This window comes from Molossus molossus, unplaced genomic scaffold (genome assembly GCF_014108415.1).
Source record: "Molossus molossus isolate mMolMol1 unplaced genomic scaffold, mMolMol1.p scaffold_m16_p_2, whole genome shotgun sequence".
Lineage (NCBI taxonomy): Eukaryota > Metazoa > Chordata > Mammalia > Chiroptera > Molossidae > Molossus > Molossus molossus.
Genome location: NW_023425355.1, coordinates 68,130,601 through 68,148,126, shown reverse-complemented (window position 1 = coordinate 68,148,126; position 17,526 = coordinate 68,130,601). Strand labels below are relative to the sequence as shown.

At 42.8% G+C, this 17,526-nt stretch overlaps 1 protein-coding gene and 1 pseudogene across 1 annotated transcript in view; one reads left to right on the top strand and one right to left on the bottom strand.

The window, feature by feature from the left end:
• Positions 1 to 17,526, top strand: part of GPC3 (glypican 3) — an 827,003-nt gene that overhangs the window by 398,733 nt on the left and 410,744 nt on the right. The gene's annotated exons all lie outside the window — the stretch shown is intronic.
• On the bottom strand, positions 3,364 to 6,120 carry LOC118636000 (annotated as a pseudogene).

Here is a 17,526-nt window from a genome sequence, read left to right as displayed (position 1 = left end):
TATGTACATTTATAGTCTGGTCATGGGCCTGCACAAATAAATGGCTTATATTTAATAGCAACTTATTTCTAAGCTTGCTTAATTCTAGAATTCATGCGAAACATAAAATGCTGGAAAAATTGAACAGAATTTGGGGCAACACTTTTATTAATTTATGTTAAATAATTTATCTTTATTGATTTTAGAGAAAGAGGAAGGGAGAGGGAGAGATAGAAACACTGATGAGAGAGAACATTGATTGGCTGCCTCCCGTATGTCCCCCAGTGGGGATCAGGCCCACAACCTGGGCATGTGCCCTGACTGGGAATCAAACTGGCAACCTCTTGGTGCATGGGTCAATGCTCAACCACTGAGCCACACCAGCTGGGCTGGAGCAGCACTTTTAGTCTGTTCTCTATGAACTATTCTAGAAAATGTGGGGGCTTTTCTTACAACCTAATCTTCCCATTCTCATGTGGCTGATTTAAAAAAAAATCATTCAGTATTCAAAAATGGCATTGAAATGTGTTACCTATTTGGGTATTTTGGTCCATTAACTTTTTCCAGTACCTTTTCCAATTAAAATTACATTGATGCCATATGGCATCTATTGTGTGTTAAAATTCCCTACTCATGAAAGAAATGTCAAAGCAGATTGGGAGAGAAAAAGTGGGAGCAAATTAACACTTTTCAGTGGTATTAGTTACTGGCCCCATCAAGACTAATTTCCAAGGTCCAGATTTTCTAATTTAAAAAAAATTAATAGACTTTATTTTTAGAATACTTTTAGATTTAAACAAAAATGAAACACATAGTACAGAGTATCTATTTGCTCCCCTCTCTCTTGCACATAGTTTCCTGTATTGTTAACATTAATAGCATTAGTGTGGTACATGTTATAATTAATGAATCAATATAGATACCTCGGTTCTCGAACGCCTCGGTTTTCAACCAAATCGGTATTCGACCAGGAGATTCGAGAAACTTTTGTCTCGGAATCCGAACAAATATTTGGAACTCGAACTTCCGAGATGAGCCGAGTTGAGCCGAATGGCGTTCATTCGGCCCAGCGCGCCTTGCTTGCGTCATCAGTGTGAGTGCAGAGAGAGAGTCACGCTTTGTGGAGTCACGCTTTCCTATTGGGTTTCATTGCTTCGGTTCTCGAACAATTCGGTTCTCGACCATCCTCCTGGAACGAATTATGTTCGAGAACCGAGGTATCACTGTACATTATTATTAACTAAACTTCATAGTTTACATAACGATTTACTTTTTAGGTTACACTGTTCTATGGGTTTTAACAAATGCATAATATCTTGTATCCTCCATTAAAATATCATACAGAAATGTTTCACCACTCTAAAAATCCTTGGCTTTATTGTGGCAGAAATTTGGTTTGCAGGAAGAGACAGACTGCACGCACTCGGAGGATTAGAAAGGGACTGTTTAATGCACACAGGTGCTGTTCCTGTGGAATCACCTCCAAAGGCTGAGCCCCGAGCCCAGATTCCAGCTGCCTTTTATACATGATAAGCCTCCAGGCATTTGGGAGCCTTCTACTTCCACTGTCATTTAGGTGGTTTGCAGATGTACAGGAATCACAAAAGCCAGGGCCAGGGTCTCTGCACTGCCTAAGGGGCCGCACCTGGCTTGCCTTCTCTTTCCCCACCTCTTGATTCTCAAGATGCTCCTAGCAGACTTATAGAACATCTTGGGCAGGGAGTTTCCTTAGTGCCACATGAGGGAGAGGGGCGGTGATCTCTCTGACTGCTTCCTACTGAAGGGGAGGGATGCAACAACTAGAGTTCTTCACCGTCCAGAGGAGAGTAGTTGGGGGTCCTTATTTGAAGCATCATGTGGAGCTTTATTGTTTCTAAGCAAGAGGAAATGAAATGGGTTAGCATGTTGAAAATACAAGGGCCAAACAGGAATGCTATAAAAAACATTGAGAGGACCAGCTAATGGGAGTACCCAAGTTCCATACGTTACTCCAGGAACTCCAAGATTCCGATAATTCCTGTCTTTTGTACTTCATTCCTTTAACGGCTGGGCCATGTCTCTAAATATTTCTGACTGATTAACATAAAAGCAATATTCCTTGTTTAAGAAGAAGCATATTCCTCCCATTTCAGCAATCAGTAGGTCTCACTCACTTCTATTTTATAATACTACTGCTGCTCAGGAGTCTACTTGATCCTGTAAGGCTACTAAGGATACAGAGTCCAGTGCTGGGATCAGTCCAGCAGATGACTATCGATTCTACTGGCAGAATTCTTAGGCGCTTGCCATAGACTGATCAGCAGGTTTCACTGTCCTCTTAAAGGTGACCTGTAAAGGATTGTTCTGGCTGGTGGTCACTCTCCAGGCAGGTTGGTTGTCATGTTGCAGGTGAGCTACCTTCACCTGTGAGTGGTGCATCCAGGTATTTAGACCTGCAACCTTGAGAGAACTAAATAGGGCCCTTTCCAGGTTGGTTTGAGAAGTCCCCTTTTCCAATTTTTTATCCAGACTGGGTCTCCTGGTCTGTTTGGGTGTACAGTTATTCCCAGGGAAATGGGTATTCTCTCAGTTAGCCACTTAGGTACCTCAAGAATAGTTTTACCTAGTTCTTGTAGTTTTGGGATTTTCAAATTTCCCAGTTCTTTTATATCCCCTTTGAATTTAGTCAGTGGGGGATGTCTCCCATATAAGATTTCAAAAGGGGAGAACCCTCTCTTTGCCTAAGGGGTACAATGTACTCGCAGGAGAGCTAGGGGCATTATATCAGTCCAGGGCAGGTTGGTTTGTTGACATAATTTTGCCATGGTCTGCTTAAGGGCCTGATTCATGCGTCCTACTTTCCCTGAGCTCTGGGGTTGGTAGGCCCTGTGCAAATTCCATTGGATGCCTAGAGTTTTAGCTACCTGCTGTACTATTTCTGCATGAAGGCTGGGCCATTGTCTGATCATATAGTCAATGGCATTCCACATCTCAGGATGATGTCTCTCAGTAGAACTTTGGTTACTTCTCTTGCCTTTTCCATACGTGTGGGGTAAGCTTCAACTCAGCTCAAGAAAATACAGATGAAAATCAGGAGATATTTATTTCCTCTACTGGGTCCTATTTCCGAGGAGTCTACCTCTAGATCTTCAAAGGGTGCTTGACCGTAGTGCTGGATCATAGTGGGCCTGGTGGGGCCTTGTCTGGCATTGTTTTGAGCACAGAGGAGATGGCGTTGGGAGACTGAGGCACAGAGGGATGGAATGATCAGGTAGTACTGGCTTAATAAGGCTTCTAGGGTGGTTTTTTTCCCAGATGGGTGAGTCATGTTGTTGGAGGGCTAACTGATGGGCTAATTGTTCTGGCACGTAGATTCTGTGGTTTGGGAGGATCCACCATCCTTCATTATATTCCCTCCCTTCTGTTGTGCCCATTATCCTTCCTGGGCCATGTACAGTCCCGGAAGGATAACTGGACACCACACCCATGGCTCCGAGAGCACTGACCGAGGATCCCCAAGGACCCCAGCCACCAGCCTATAGGATCTTAAAGTCCTGGAGCTGGTCCACATGGAGGCAGCAGCCACCCATGCAGGCCTGTGAAGGCCCACATGAGGTGTCATCGGCCCATGGTAAATGCTTTGTCTGGCACATGGCATGACCATTGAGATGCCCAGAGCGCCAGAGGGCAGCACAGGGTGGCAGCAGCTGTGGACACTGGTGTGAGTCTGGCCCAACATTCAGCTGGCACTGGCGGTCTGCGTCATAGTCTTTGCCAGGGAAAGTGAGGGTTCAGTGGAGCCTCTGGCTTGTCTAAGAGACAGTGCCCATAGCCATTGTCCAGGAAGTCTGTGATGAAGCAGGCACTGCAGGGTCCACATGAGCCATCACAGGAGCCATGGCATGATGAGAGGTGCTCCCAGGCTCTATCAGACTGACACATGGTACACAGCTCTGAGCCGGGTCACACACAGTGCCCATGTCAGCCATGCTCAGAGTGTCACAGGTAGAGACCACACACAGGTCCTGATGGTTAAACAGCAAAGTGATATGGGTCTGAGACCTCAGGGATGTTGAATCCTTGCTGCCAGGTCCAGAAGCTGTGCAGGGTCTGGGTGGCTCTGGGTCCCACCTGGGGCCCTTCCTCTCCTGGCACTTGAATCACTAGCCAAGTCACCACCAAGCTGACAGGGTTGCGGACGCTCAGATGCTAGAAGGCCTTGGGTGTGGCTGCCATGACTGTGAGCAGGTAGTGCTTCAGCCCTGCTCCATGAAATGCTGCCATCTTGTCATCTGCCACTCAGGGTCTCCACAAATCTACTCAGGGAAGCAAAGCACCTGGCTCTTTGGGGGCTGGGTCTGGGGTTCCCAGGAGGAGTCTTGATGTTGCACATGGGGCCCTGCTGCTGGTGGGGCTCTTTTGGAGTAGGATGTGCGCCTCAGGCTCACCTGCAGAGTTAGGGGTGCCTCTCTCCAGGGGCTGGATGTAGAGTTTGATCCGCCGACACTGCAGCACCCCTAACAAGGCTCCCTCATCCCAGTGCAGAGATGCCACTGTCTGGATCTCCATTGATGGTGCCAGTGAGGTAGGTGCCTGGCTGTGCCCCTGCCAGAAACTTAGGCGCCTGCCCCAGGTACTGCACTGTCAGCCCCTCAACCCGCACTCCTGGGTCTTGCTCTAGCTCTAGCAGCAGTGTCTCCCCAAACGCAGGCAAACTGTACCACAGCCTAGCAGGGATGTCCAAACCAGTCAGGACACTGCCATTCAGTTTTTCGGAAAACAGAATCTCCTCCTCATTGGAGGGGACTAACCAGCCTGCCCCAACAGAGTCAATTTACTTTGAAAGGTAAGCTACCAGTCTCTGCCAAGGCTTACATTCCTGGGTTAGGACTCCAACGGCTATTCTGTTGTTTTCATGCATGAACTCCTGTGATACATCTGGGAGTCCTAAGGCTGGTGCCTTTGTGAGCTTGGTCTTTATTGTTGTACATACTTTCTCTTGATTGGAGCCCCAGACAAGACACACCTTTTCTTCTCCTTTCATGGCCTGATATAAGGGTTTTACCAGTTTTGAAAATCCGGGTGTCCATATTTGACAGAACCCCACTGCTCCCAGGAATTCTTGAATCCGTCGACAGGAAGTGGGAACCGTAGCGCAGACTGCCTGTTTTCTTTTTGGACCTTAGCATTTGTTTGCCTTGGGTGATCTTTTTTTTTCCACTTTTTTTTTTATCCTCACCCGAGGACATTTTTCCATTTTTTGTTCAGACAGAGTGGGAGGGAGAGAGAGAGAGAAGCATTAACATGAAAGGGACACATCGAGTGGCTGCCACCCGCGCAACCCAACCAGGGCCGGGGACAAACTGCAACCGAGATAATGTGCCCTTAGCGGGAACCGAACCCGGGTCTCTCTGGACCGCAGGCCGACGCTCTAACTGCTGAGCCAAACCAGCCAGGGCACGTTGGGTGATCTAGAAACCTAAGTCTGACCGGTAGCGCCTGGGTGGAGCAGAAGTCCCTGGTTTTCTTCACTGGCAGTTGGGGCTCTCATTTTTCCACCTCCTGCATGCTTCCCCACTGAAGATTTGGCCCACAAACTAGGCATGTGCCCTGACTGGGAATTGAACTGGTGACCTCTTGGTGCATGGGTCAGTGCTCAACCACTGAGCCACACCAGCCATGCTGAGGGCAGGAGGGAGGCCAGCAGAGGCTGGAGCAGCCACACCAGCCCAGGAAAGTTACAGTGGGGAACAGCAGATGGGGTTGGGCTCCCCACAGCCAGCTGTTTGTCCAGCCCTTCCTGGGATGTGGGTCTGGCTGAGATGGCAGGATGCTGAAGCTGGGAGGGACTGAGGCCGTTTGAGCACCACATCCTTCACACCCTGGCTTTGTGGAAAGCTCTTCTGTACAGCCTGGGGCTTGGTCTAGCACCAGGGTCAGAGGCAGAGTTTCAGAGGAGCTGGGGACCTTCAAACAATGGAGAAAACTTGCCCCTTGGTTTGGGGTAGGTGCCTTGTGGCTAGGTTCCTGCAAACTCTCTTCTCCTGTGTCTTTGTCTCTCTCTGCCTCTGTCTCCCACAGCTTCTCTGGCCTCTTTCTGTCCGCCCCAAACCCTGGCTTCACCTCTGTGCCTTTGTCTGTCTCTCTCCTGCCTTTTCCCATGTCTCTGTGTCTGCGGGTCTCCCTGAGGGCTCCTCATCAGGTAAGGCCTTTTATGCCTAGGCTTCTATGTCTAGATGTCTAGTTGGTGACAGTGTCTGGAGCCACTTTCTGGCTTCTGTGACAATCCACTACAGTTGACCCAGGTGAGGTGATGAGTCTGGAAGACTGCTACCCCCTCTTGTAGGGTCCTGTCAAGGACCATTCTTTGTGGACCCCTTGTCTCCTGCAGTGGTAATTGCATTGCTGCTGGGGATTTTGGTCCCTGGGTCACTGACCTGAGATATCTTCCCACTGGCTCTGGTGATCCTGGATCCAGCAATGCAGTGGCAGGGTGTAGGGGTGAGACAGATGGAGGTAGGCTGTCAGGCAGGTGAGGTTCCCCATCCTTAGGTAACAGGACATATGACAATAGCAGTGGAGGGGCCTCTTCTGAGTTCCTTTGTAATATAAGAGGCCCCTTAATTCTCCATGGAGTCTTCCTTTAACCTTGTGCCATGAGGGCCTTACACTGTCCCTGACTAGTAACAGCCCAAGGAGGCCTGATTTGGGCTATTTCCAACCACTGGTCTATGTCGAGAAATTGGTCAGATGGCCGTCATCTTAGGTGGCTGTGGGGACATCAAGGATGCCTTCAGAGGGCTATTCCATGCTAAAGGTGGGCCATTCTAATTCACAGAGGGTGTACAATTTTGGTGGGTCTGTTTGACCCCATAATCTCCTGAGAACCCCTTTATAAACTTCTTTATTATACATTTCAGAACAGTGGGTTTAGAGGCACTTCCCTCCACAATGATATCTAAAATGGTTAAGCAAACCTCCCAGTGAACAGTGTTGCAAGACAAACAGGAGGAAACTCTCGTTTTGTCCTCCTGGCCGCTCCCCTTGCGGGGATTTAGGTGCCTCTTGGCATATGCAGGTCAGTATAAATCCCTGACTTGGATCAGGTTCACTGGTGGAGACAAATGTCCCAGTGAACCTGATACTACCCTTAGCCATATGAGGTCACCACGGATGTGCAGGTTGGGACTTACGCAGGCTCCGTAACAGGCGTTGTAAAGCATGGTCATTTACACACACAATCACACAGAATTTAAACTTCCACCCAAGAATTCCCTATCCTGTGTGGCGTCTATGCCACCTGGGAGATGATCATGCTTCCCTTCAGCCTTAGAGGTGGGCCTAAACTCGCTCCTGGGTCCCTGGGGACTCATACAGATCTAATGTCCTGGCAAGCTTTTCTATCCTCCCCAGAGTCCGTTTGAGCCCAGCGGTGGCTGACTACAGTTGGGCCCAGCGAGGGTCAGGGTCCAGTGAAATCACTGGTGGCGGGCCTTCCTTTCCATCATGGGGGCCCAAAATTAATGGCTCCTTCCCTTCGACAACAGTTGCTCAAGTGGCTCAACAGTGGCCAGCATGGCTGTTGGCTTCCCAGCCAAACAAAATGTGTGACAGAAATTTGGTGGGTGTGAATAAGTTATAAAAGGACTGTTTAATTCGCACTTGTGCTGTCTCAGTGCAGTGACCGCCAAAGGCTGAGCCCTGAGCCAAGATTCCAGCCGCCTTTTATACATGATAAGCCTCCAGGTATTTGGGGGCCTTCTAGTTCCACTGTAGTTTAGATGGTTGGCAGATGTACAGGAATTACAAAAGCCAGGTGCGGGATCTCTGCACTGCTTAAGGGACTGCACATGGCTTGCCTTCTCAGCTTCACCTATAGTATTCACCCTCTTCTTGCTCTCCCCCCAACCCCAAATCCCTGGTAATCAGTGGTATTTTTAGTGTCTCCATAGTTTTGCTGTTTAGAGAATGTCGAATAGTTGTCATCATACAGTGTATAGAATTTTAAGATTGGCTTCTTTCACTTAGTAATAGACATTTAGGATTCCTCCATGTCTCTTGGTGACTTGATAGCTCATTTCTTTTTATTGCTAAATAGTATTCCATTGTATGGATATACCACTCTTTATGAATTTATTCCACTGAAGTATACCTTGCTCGTTTCCAGTTTTGGGTGGGTGATATAAGTAAGTTACTATGAATATTCTTGTGTGAATTTTTGTGTGAACACAAGTTTTCAAATACATTGGGTAAATAACTAGGATTGCAATTGCTGGATCACATGGTGAGAGAACATTCAGTTATTTTTTTTAATTTTTAATTTTTTCAATTACAGTTTATATTCAATATTACTTTGTATTAGTTCCAGGTGTACAGCATAGTGGTTAGACAGTCATTACTTTATAAAGTGCTCCCCTCAATATTTCCACTACCCATCTGACACAATCCTTAGTTATTACAATATTATTGACTACATTCCCTATGCTGTACTTATATCCCCATGATTTTTTTGTGACTACCAATCTGTACTTCTCTATCCCTTCACCTTTTTCACCCAGTCCCCTAACTCCTCTCGACTCTGGCAACCAGAGGATGTTTAGTTTTGTAAGAAACTTCCACAATGGTTGTATATTCCATTCCCACCACCAATGTTGCTCCACATAATTGTTAGCATTTGCTACTGTCAGTGTAATGAATTTTAGCTATTCTAATACCTGTGTAATGTTCTCTCTTTTTTATTTTAATTTAAAATTTACAAATGACATGATATTGAGCATATTTTATTTTATTTTAAATTTATCTTTATTGTTGAAAGTATTACAGATGTCCCCCTTTTATCCCCCATTGACCCCCTCCTCCCCACCTTCATCGAACTGTTGTCTTCATCCATAGGTTTTGCCTATATGCATATAAATTCTTTAGTTTATCACTTCCCATCCCACTACCCCATTCCCTCTGAGGTTAGTCTGTCTGTTCCCTACATCCATGTCTCTGGATCTATTTTATTTGACAGTTTATTGAGTTCATTATATTCCACAAATAAATGAGAACATGTGGTACTTGTTTTTCTCTGACTGTCTTATTTTGCTTAAGCATAATATTCTCCAGATCCCTTTATGGTCTCAAAGTGTAAGAGATCTTTCTTACAGCTGCATAGTATTTACTGTGTAAATATGCCACAGCCTTTTTATCCACTCATTTACTGATGGACACTTGGATTGTTTCCACATCTTAGCTATTATAAATAGCGCTTCTATGAGGATAGGGATGCATATATTCTTTTTTTTTTTTTATAATGAATTTTTATTTATTTTTTTGTTACAGATATTTTATCTTTTTACCCCATTGGCACCCCCCATCCCACCCCACCTCCACCCTGTCCCCGGCTTAGTTGTCCATGTCCATTGGTCATGCATACATGCATATAAGTTCTGTGGTTTATCTCTTCCCACCCTCCCCGCCCCCCATCCCCTCTTCTGAGGGATGTCAGTCTGTGCCCTACTTCCATGTGTCTGGGTCTACTGTATTTCTCAGACTGTTATGTTCATTATATTCCGTATATAAGTGAGATCATGTGATATTTGTCTTTTTCTGCTTGGCTTCTTTCACTTAGGATAATACTTTCCAGGTCCCTCCATGTCGTCTCAAAGGATAAGAGATCTTTCTTTCTTACCGCTGCATAGTACTCCATTGTGTATATGTACCACAGCTTTTTTATCCATTCGTCTACTGGTGGACACTTGGGCTGTTTCCAGATCTTAGCTATTGTAAATAGTGCTGCTATGAACATGGGGATACATATATTCTTCCTAATGGTGTTATAGGCTTCTTAGGGTATATTCCCAGCCGTGGGATCACTGGGTCAAATGGAAGTTCAATTTTTAATTTTTGAGGTAGCACCATATTGTTTTCCATAGCGGCTGCACCAGTCTGCATTCCCACCAGCAGTGTATTAGAGTCCCCTTTTCTCCACACCTTCGCCAACACTTGTTGTTTGATGATTTGTTGATGGCGGCCATTCTGACAGGTGTGAGGTGATACCTCATTGTTGTTTTAATTTGCATCTCTCTGATGATTAGTGATGTTGAGCATTTCTTCATATGTCTCTTGGCCATTTGTATGTCCTGTTTGGAGAGGTGTCTATTCAGCTCCTCTGCCCATTTTTTAATTGGGTTCTTTGTCTTCCTTTTGTGGAGTTGTATGAGCACTCTATATATATTGGAAATTAACCCCTTATCTGATACATCATTGGCAATGATGTTCTCCCATACAGTGGGTTGCCTTATCATTTTGATGATTGTTTCTTTTGCTGTGCAGAAGCTTTTTAGTTTGATGTAGTCCCATGTGTTCATTTTCTCCTTTATTTCTGTTGCCTTAGGTGATGTATCATTGAAAATTCTGCTCTGTATGATGTCCGAAATTTTGTTGCCTACATTTTCTTCTAGAATTTTTATGTATTCACGGGTCACATTTAAGTCTTTTATCATTTTGAGTTTATTTTTGTGTATGGTGTAAGTTGATGGTCTAGTTTCATTTTTTTGCATGTAGCTGTCCAATTTTCCCAACACCATTTATTAAAGAGGCTGTCTTTACTCCACTGTATGCTCTTGCCACCTTTGTCAAATATTAATTGAGCGTATTGCCTTGGGTCCATTTCTGGGTTTTCAGTTCTGTTCCACTGGTCTATATGCCTGTTCTTGTGCCAGTACCAGGCTGTTTTGGTTACAGTCGCTTTGTAGTATAACCTGATATCTGGTATTGTGATCCCTCCAACTTTGTTCTTCTTTTTCAAGATTGCTGTGGCTATTCGGGGTCTTTTTTGGTTCCATATGAACTTTTGAAGTATTTGTTCTAGTTCTATGAAATATGTCGTTGGTATTTTGATGGGGATTGCATTGAATCTATAGATTGCTTTGGGTAGTATGGGCATTTTAATGATGTTAATTCTTCCAATCCATGAACAGGGTATGTGCTTCCACTATTTTATATCTTCCTCTATTTCTTTTTTCAATGACCTGTAGTTTTCAGCAAATAGGTCCTTTACTTCTTTGGTTAAGTTTATTCCTAGGTATCGTAATATTTTTGGAGTGATGGTAAATGGGATTGTTTTTTCAGTTTCTCTTTCTGTGAGTTCATCATTGATGTACAAGAATGCCGTCGATTTCTTCACGTTAATTTTGTATCCTGCTACTTTGCCAAATTCATTTATTAAGTCTAATAGATTTTTGATGGAGTCTTTAGGGTTTTCTATGTACAATATCATGTCATCTGCAAATAATGACAGTTTCACTTCCTCCTTTCCAGTTTGGATCCCTTTTATTTTTTCTTCATGTCTGATTGCTGTGGCTAAGACTTCCAGTACAATGTTAAATAAGAGTGGTGAAAGTGGACATCCCTGTCTTGTTCCTGTTCTTAATGGAAATGTTTTTAGTTTCTGTCCATTGAGTATGATGTTGGCTGTAGGTCTTTCATATATGGCCTTTATTATGTCGAGATATGATCCCTCTATTCCTACATTGCTGAGTGTTTTTATCAGAAATGGATGCTGGATTTTGTCGAATGCTTTTTCAGCATCTATTGATATGATCATGTGGTTTTTATTCCTCATTTTGTTTATGTGGTATATCACATTTATTGATTTGCGAATATTGTACCAGCCTTGCATCCCTGGGATGAATCCCACTTGGTCATGGTGAATAATTTTTTTGATGTATTTCTGGATCCAATTTGCTAATATTTTGTTCAGGATTTTGGCGTCTATGTTCATCAGGGATATTGTCCTGTAGTTTTCTTTCTTCATAGTGCCTTTTTCTGGTTTTGGAATTAGAATTATGCTGGCCTCATAGAACGTGTTTGGAAGTCTTCCTTCTTCTTTAATTTTTTGAAATAGTTTGAGGAGAATGGGTGTTAGTTCTTTTTTGAATGTTCGGTAAAACTCCCCCGTGAAACCATCTGGGCCTGGGCTTTTGTTTGCTGGGAGAGTCTTGATTACCTCTTCAATTTCTTTAGTTGTTATTGGTCTGTTCAAGTTTTCTATCTCTTCCGGGAAGAGTTTTGGGAGACTGTGTGTTTCTAGAAATTTGTCCATTTCGCTTAGATTGTCGAATTTGTTGCCATATAGTTGTTCATAGTAGTTGTTAACGATCTTTTGTATTTCCATGGTGTTGGTTGTTACTTCTCCTCTTTCATTTCTGATTTTGTGTATTTGGGTTCTCTCTCTTTGTTTCTTGGTGAGTCTAGCTAAGGGTCCATCAGTCTTGATTATCTTTTCGAAAAACCAACTCTTTGTTTCATTGATCCTTTAAATTGTTTTTTTACTCTATGTCATTTATTTGTGCTCTTATCTTTACTATTTCCTTCCTTCTACTTGCTCTGGGGTTTTCTTTTTGTTTGCTTTCTAATTCTTTAAGTTGTGAGGTTAGACAGTCAATTAGAAATTTTTCTTGTTTTTGAGGTAGGCCTGTAGTGCTATGAACTTCCCTCTCAGAACTGCTTTCGCTGCATCCCATAGATTTTGTGTTGTTGTGTGTTCATTTTCATTGGTTTCCAGGAAGTTTTTAATTTCTTCCTTGATCTCCTCGGTGACCCATTCATTGTTTAATAACATGCTATTTAGCCTCCATGTGTTGAAATGTCTTTGCATGTTCTTGTTGCAATTGATTTCTAGTTTCATGCCATTGTGATCTGAGAAGATGCTTGATATGATTTCAATCTTCTTGAACTTGTAGAGATGTAGTTTGTGTCCTATCATGTGGTCTATCTTTGTGAATGTCCCATGTGCACTTGAGAAGAATGTGTATTCTGTAGTTTTGGGGTGTAATTCTCTGTAGATATCTATTAAATCCATTTGGTCTAGTGCTTCATTTAGAGTCTCTGTTTCCTTGCTAATTTTTTGCCTAGAGGATCTATCCAGTGCTGTCAACGGGGTGTTGAAGTCCCCTGCTATGATTGTATTGTTGTCGATTTCTCCTTGGAAGTCCTCCAGAAGATTTTTAATATATTTTGGTGCTCCTCTATTGGGTGCATATATGTTTATCAAGGTTATATCTTCCTGTTGGATAGATCCTTTCAATATTATGTAGTGGCCGTCTTTGTCTCTATTTATGGTCTTCATTTTGAAATCTATTTTATCAGATATGAGAATTGCTATCCCAGCCTTTTTTTGCTTTCCATTTGCTTGGAAAATTTTTTTCCATCCCTTCACTTTCAACCTATGTGAGTCTTTTGTTGAGAGGTGGGTCTCTTGTAAGCAACATATAGATGAGTCATGCTTTCTTATCCAATCAGCTACTCTGTGTCTTTTTATGGGAGCATTCAATCCATTTACGTTTAAGGTGATTATTGATATGTACTTATTTATTGCCATTTTTGTTTAGTGTGGTTCTATTTTTCTTTCCATTTCTACTGCTAATTACAGCAGTCCTTTTAACATTTGTTGCAGTGCTGGTTTGGTGCTAATGTATTCCCTTAGCTTTTTTTTGTCTGGGAAGCTCTTTATTTGATCTTCTATTTTGAATGATAGCCTTGCTGGGTAGAGTAGTCTTGGATTCAGATTCTTGTTTTTCATGACTTTGATTACTTCATGCCATTCCCTTCTGGCCTGGAGTGTTTCTTGTGAGAAGTCAGCTGAGAGCCTTATGGGGTTCCCTTTGTAGGTAACCTGTTGCTTATCTCTTGCTGCTTGTAGGATTCTCTCTTTGTCTTTAATTTGTGGCATTTTAATTACTATGTGTCTTGGTGTGGGCCTGTTTGGGTTCTTCTTACTTGGGACTCTCTGTGCTTCTTGAACTTGAATACCTTCTTCCTTCACCAAATTAGGGAAGTTTTCTCTCACTATTTTTTTTTAATATATTCTCTAACCCTTGCTCATTTTCTTCTTCATGGACTCCTATGATGTGAATATTATTACGTTTTCAGGTGTCCCATAGTTCTCTTAAGCTGTCTTCCTGTTTTTTAATAGTTTTTTCCTTTTGTTTTTCTGATTGGTTGATTTTTTCTACCCTGTCTTCTAATTTACTGATCCGGTCCTCAGCTTCCCCTACTCTGCTTTTTATTTATTTATTTATTTTTTATTTTTTTTTTATCCTCACCCGAGGATATTTTTCCATTTTTTGTACAGATAGAGTGGGAGGGAGAGAGAGGAAGGAAGAGAGAGAGAAACATCGACGTGAAGGGACACATCGAGTGGCTGCCACCCGCACGACCAACCAGGGCCGGGGACAAACTGCAACCGAAGTACGTGCCCTTAGCGGGAACCGAACCCGGGTCTCTCCGGACCGCAGGCCGAGGCTCTAACCGCTGAGCCAACTGGCCAGGGCTACTCTGCTTTTTAAACCTTCCAATGTGTTTTTCATTTCGGATATGTCATTTTTTATCTCTTCTTGTTGGTTTTTAATTTCCAATTGGCTTTTTAATTTCCAATTGGCTTATTTTCAGTGTCTCTATGTCCTTACTCATGCTGTTCAGCTTCCTCAAGATCATGGCTCTGAATTCTAGCTCTGTTAACATGCCTATTTGCTCCACATTGATCTCATCTTCGGTGGAGGTGTCTTGCTCTTTCATTTGGCTTCTGTTTCTGTGTTTCACCATTTTGGCGATCACTGTGGGCTTTGGAGCCTGTCAAGTTCTCCCTGTGGGTGTTGGTGTTCTGCTGTTTGTGGCTCCCTCTCCTGTGTTTAGATGAGCGAGGGAGGACCCACGTTGAACACCACTGTCAAGTCTTACTTTCCTGGTTAAAGTTGCCAGCCCAGGAAATGTACTGTTATCCTGTAGCTGTTTGCCAAGAGGCTAGCAGTCTAGGTTACTTGATGAGTTTTGGGTTGTCAGTTGATTGAAAAACTCCCTCTGGTGCTCAGCCAAGGGGCTTTCACAAGGGTGGGGCAGATGCTGGTTGTTAGTGAGCCTCAATTAGCACTTCAATGGCCCACAGGGTGGGGTTGGATCTCCGAGGGAGGGGCTGCTGCCTCTCCTCAGAGCCCTGGGAAGGAGCAATGTGGCCACAGTCCTGAGTGGCTGCACTCCGCCAAAGATCTGAGCGCCCTCCAGATCCCGAGTGTCCCGACACAGTTCCAGTCCTGTCTGCCCTCCCTCCGTTGGAGCCCAAGGTGAGTGGCTGTGGCTGTTTTAGCCTCTGTCCGGGCTCTGTGCTGTGGAGCCACCTGGGAGTGTAACCCGAGGGCGCTGCTCCCAGCTAAGGCTGCTGCCGAGCTGCAGACCGACCGTGGGCCCCCAGCCCCGTCTTGAGCCTTTGCAAGCCTACCGGGATGGAGTCCGTGTCCCTTGTTGTATGGTCCTAGCAAGCTGCTTTTCTGTTGCTTTTTCCGTCAATTTGTCTGTGTTATAGTTGTAATTCCAATTTGGTCCTGGGAGACGGTCTGTGTAGCTCCGTTCACTCCGCCGCCATTTTTCGGTCTCCGGGATGCATATATTCTTTCTGATTGGTGTTTCAGGCTTCTTAGGATATATTCCTAGAAGTGGGATCACTGAGTCGAATAGCAGATAATTTTTAATTTTTTGAGGAAACATCATATTGTTTTCCATAGTGGCTGCAACAGTCTGCATTCCCACCAGCAGTGTACTAGAGTCCCCTTTTCTCCACACCCTCGCCAACACTTGTTGTTTGAGGATTTGTTGATGGCAGCCATTCTGACAGGTGTGAGGTAATACCTCATGGACATTTTCATTCGCATCTCTCTGGTGATTAGTGATGTTGACCATTTTTTATATGTCTCTTGGCCATTTTATATCCTCTTTGGAGATGTGTCTATTCAGGTCCTCTGCCCATTTTTTAATTGGATTGTTTGTCTTCCTTTAATAGAGTTGTATGAGTACTTTATATAATTTGGAAATGAAACCTTTATTTGATGTATCATTGGCAAATATGCTCTCCCATGCAGTGGGTTCCCTTTTCATTTTGATGCTGGTTTCTTTTACTGTGCAGAAGCTTTACAGTTACATGCAGTCCCATTTATTAATTTTCTCCTTTGTTTCTCTTGCCCTAAACGATGTATCAGTAAAAATTCTGCTATTCTGCTATGTATGATATCTGAGGTTTTGCTGCCTACATTTTCTCATAGTATTTTTATGGTTTCATGATTTACATTTAAGTATTTTATCCATTTTGAATATATTGTGTGTGGCAAAGTTTGTGGTCTTGTTTCATTTTTTTGCATATAGCTGTCCAATTTTCCCAGCACCATTTATTGAAGAGACTGTCTTTACTCCTTTGCATGCTCTTACCTCCTTTTTCAAATATTAATTGAGCATGATGGCTTGGGTCCATATCTGGGTTCTCTGTTCTGTTCCATTGATCTTTTTTCCTGTTCTTGTGCCAGTACCAGGCTCTCTTGATTATAATGGCTTTATAGTGTAATCTCATATCTGGACTTGTGATCCCTCCAACATTGTTCTTCTTTCTCCAAATTGCTGTGGCTATTCAGGGTCTTTTTTAGTTCAATATATACATTTGCATTATTTGCTCTAGATCTGTGAAATATGCCATTGGTATTTTAATAGGTATTGCACTGAATCTAGATTCTTTTGGTTGGTATGGACATTTTAATGATGTTGATTCTTCTGATCTATGTGCATGGTATATGTTTCCTTTTTTTTTTATATATATCTTCCTCTATTTCTTTTTTAATTGTTCTTTAGTTTTCTGAGAACAGGTCTTTTACCTACTCAGTTAAGTTTATTCCTAGGTTTCTTATTTTTTTTTGTTGTGATAACAAATGGGATTTATTTTCCCTTTGTACTTATTATTGGTATATAAAAATACCATTGATTTCTGTATGTTAATTTTGTATCCTGCTGTTTTTCTAAATTCATTTATTAAATATAGTAGTATTTTGCTGGAGTCTTTATGGTTTTCTATGTACAATATCATGTTATCTGTGAATAATGACAGTTTCACTTTCTCCTTTCCAATTTGGATAACTTTTATGTTTCTTCTTGTCTGATAACTGTGGCTAAGAATTCCATTTCTTTGTTGAATAAGTGTATTGAAACTGGACATCACTGTCTTGTTCCTGTTCTTTAGGGAAAGGCTTTTAGTTTTAGCCCATTGAGTAGGATGTTGACTGCAGGTTTATCATATATGGCCATTATTATGTTGCGGTACGATCCTTCTATTTCTACTTTTTATCAAAAATGGTGCTGAATTTTGTCCAATGCTTTATCAGCGTCTATTGATGTTATTATATGATTTTTACCTTTCATTTTGTTTATGTGGTGTATCACAATTATGAACTTGTGAATATTGTACCTGCCTTGCATCTCTTGGATAAATCTGACATGGTTGTGGTGAATAATTTTTTAAAAATATATTGCTGGATTCGATTTGCTAATATTTTGTTGAGGATTTTGCTGTCTTGTTATTCAGGGATATTGATCTGTAATTTCCTTTTTTTTTTTTTTTTTGGTAGTGTCTTTATCTAGTGTTGGAATTAGGATTTTGCTGACCTCAGAACAAAGAGCTTGGAAGTCTTCCTGCCCCTTAACTTTTGTAATAGTTTGAGGAGAATAAGTGTTAGTTCTTCTTTGAATGTTTGGTAAAACTCCCCTGTGAAG